Source organism: Triticum dicoccoides, chromosome 7B (genome assembly GCF_002162155.2).
Source record: "Triticum dicoccoides isolate Atlit2015 ecotype Zavitan chromosome 7B, WEW_v2.0, whole genome shotgun sequence".
Lineage (NCBI taxonomy): Eukaryota > Viridiplantae > Streptophyta > Magnoliopsida > Poales > Poaceae > Triticum > Triticum dicoccoides.
Window position 1 is genome coordinate 188677050 of NC_041393.1, and position 2500 is coordinate 188679549.

A 2500-nucleotide genomic window follows, 5' to 3' on the forward strand; every position below is an offset into this window, starting at 1 on the left:
ACCGAACACTTCCGCAGCCGAGGTGACCATGGACTGGAAGAGCTTTTTTGGTCGCAGTACCACAATCCAGAACGCCCATTGTCAGTATCCGACCGTTTGGCCGCCCGGGCGGAGCTGAACAAGTTATCCGGACTTGCCATGAGGTATGTTGCGAGTCGTCTGTGGCCGGAGAAGCCAGAGCCGAAGAGTTATTTTGGCTTGGTGCAGTAGTTCCTTGGTTCGGTGCCGCATGCTGATGCAATGAAGAGGTCGGCGTGCATAGAGGGCGCACAGATGGCTCTTGCCCGTGTCAAAACATACTGGGCAGATATGAAGGCCAGTATTGTTGCGTCCCAGGATTCGTACGAAAGCCGAGTACCTGCCAAGCACTATTTTGAGGAAGTTCTTCCTGGCGCTCATATAATAGAGTCGCAGTGCTCGAAGGATGTTGTGTTCGAATAGCTTATACTATTTGTAAAACAAATTTTTGTTTTTATGAAAAAAGCTTTTTATACTTGTGCTTGCAAGAATCATGATGCCTCCTGTGCGGCCGTTTAATGTATATATTTGTATATAACCTGAAAGATGGCAGTCGTTGGCTTCAGCCCCCATGCATAGAATGCGGGGGTGTTCGCAAAAAGGCGTCGTTTCACACTTAATCCAACATCTTGGTCCTACAAAGGAGGTGGTGGCGCGGTGAACTAGGCAACCGGGCTATAATGCTTTATCACTTTCACTTAGCCATAGGAGTTTGACAGTGGGGCTACTGAATAGCCCCTAGGGGCACCACGCTCGCCCGAATTCGGGGCGCAAGTGTGCCTGACCGGGAAGCGGCCCTTCGTTAATGCTTGGGAATCCTAAAGATTCCGAAAGTCATCGAGTGGTTGACCAGCCTCTCGCTATATCATGTCAATCAGTTTTCGGCTTTCTCTACTGAGGTGCTCACCTGGCCGAACCAGAACACAATCGCAGTAGTTCTCCTGGTGCCGCGTTAGCCGATATAACGGAACGTAAGGCAGCAAAACACAGGAGCCGGGCAAACCCAACATTTGACCAAAGACATGATTCGGAGCTGATGTATATAGGGCCAAACTCGCGACGCTGAACACTCCCTAAGGTATTCGGTCTTTATGATGACGGGCCGAAATAGAACCCTTGGTAAAAAAGCCCCTACTGTCTAGGTACGCGCAAAAATTCTGGCGTGGCCACATGCCAAGACGACAGCCTCCTCCTCGGTTATAGAGAAAACCGGGGGATGTTATCAACAAGAGACAGTAAAAAAGGTTTACGCAGGGTCTTAATCTGAAAAGAATCCTTGAAACGGGTCCCTGTTGCACGTCTGCGCCTGTGTCTCCGTTGTGCTGTATCCTAGACGGGCGTAGCACGATGTTCGTCTGCGAAAGAGAGGAACTTAGTAAAAAATAAGCGTGCGAGAAATTTGTATTGAAATAAACAAAATATAGTTGGAGCAAGAGTTGAGCCGTATTGTCTCCGGGCGTGAGCACACGGAGCCCCTTGTACAGGGATATGCGGTTATTAAGCATGTATACGCCGGACTCGTCGAGCCGTGTCCGGGATAGTAGGGCTGGATTTGTGGGCGGCTGTCCAGGCAGCCGCACCTTTGCCCGTACTTTGGGGGTCAATTTATGTTCCCCTGTAATGAAATGATGCCCTTTGGGCCGGGCATTTTGAGTGTAAGGGATGTGTAATGCGGTATTGCGTTAAAGCGGGCGAAAGCTTCACGTCCCAGTAGCGCTTGATAGCGACTTACGAATGGGGCGATGCGGAATGTTAGCTTTTCGCTTCGGAAGTTGTCGGGTGATCCGAACGTGACTTCTAACGTAAGGGAACCCATACTTGGGGTATCCGGGCCTGGCGTGACTCCTTGAAAGGAAGTGTTGCCAAGGTGGATTATAAATGGGTTTACCCCGAGTTTGCGGACTGAGTCCTGATATAACAGGTTCAAGTCGCCGCCGCCGTCCATAAGGGCGTTTGTAAATTGGAGTCCGTTAATAATTGGATTTACGACCAAGGCAGTCCAGCCTGCGTTCTGGTCTCCTCTGGAGTAATCCTGATGATCGAAGGTGATTGGTTGTAACAACCAGTGGCGTTCCTCCTCTGGGGCTGGCCGTACGGTGCGTGTCTTCGTAGGTGCCGTTCTGCTCTTCCCCTTTGTCACATGAAGCAGGTTTACTATCTTGACTTCTTGTGGGAACTTCTTTTGTTCTCCGGTGTTCTGCTTGTGGGGTGCATCATCATCTTCGCTTGGTGTGTCGAGCCCCTTGCGTTCGGTGTTGAGTTTGTCGGACTGCTTAAAGACCCAACAATCTCTGTGGGTATGGTTTGCAGGTCTCCCCAGAGTGATGTGGATTTGACATATTTTGTCCAAGATTTTGTTGAGGTTGGATAGCTCGTCCCTATCGTCTTTGGGGGGCGGCTTTTTCTGATTTTGCCGAGAGCTTTTGAATCCGACGTTTACTGCCGTGCTCATTGGGTTGTTGTCCTTGATCCGGCGCGGTTC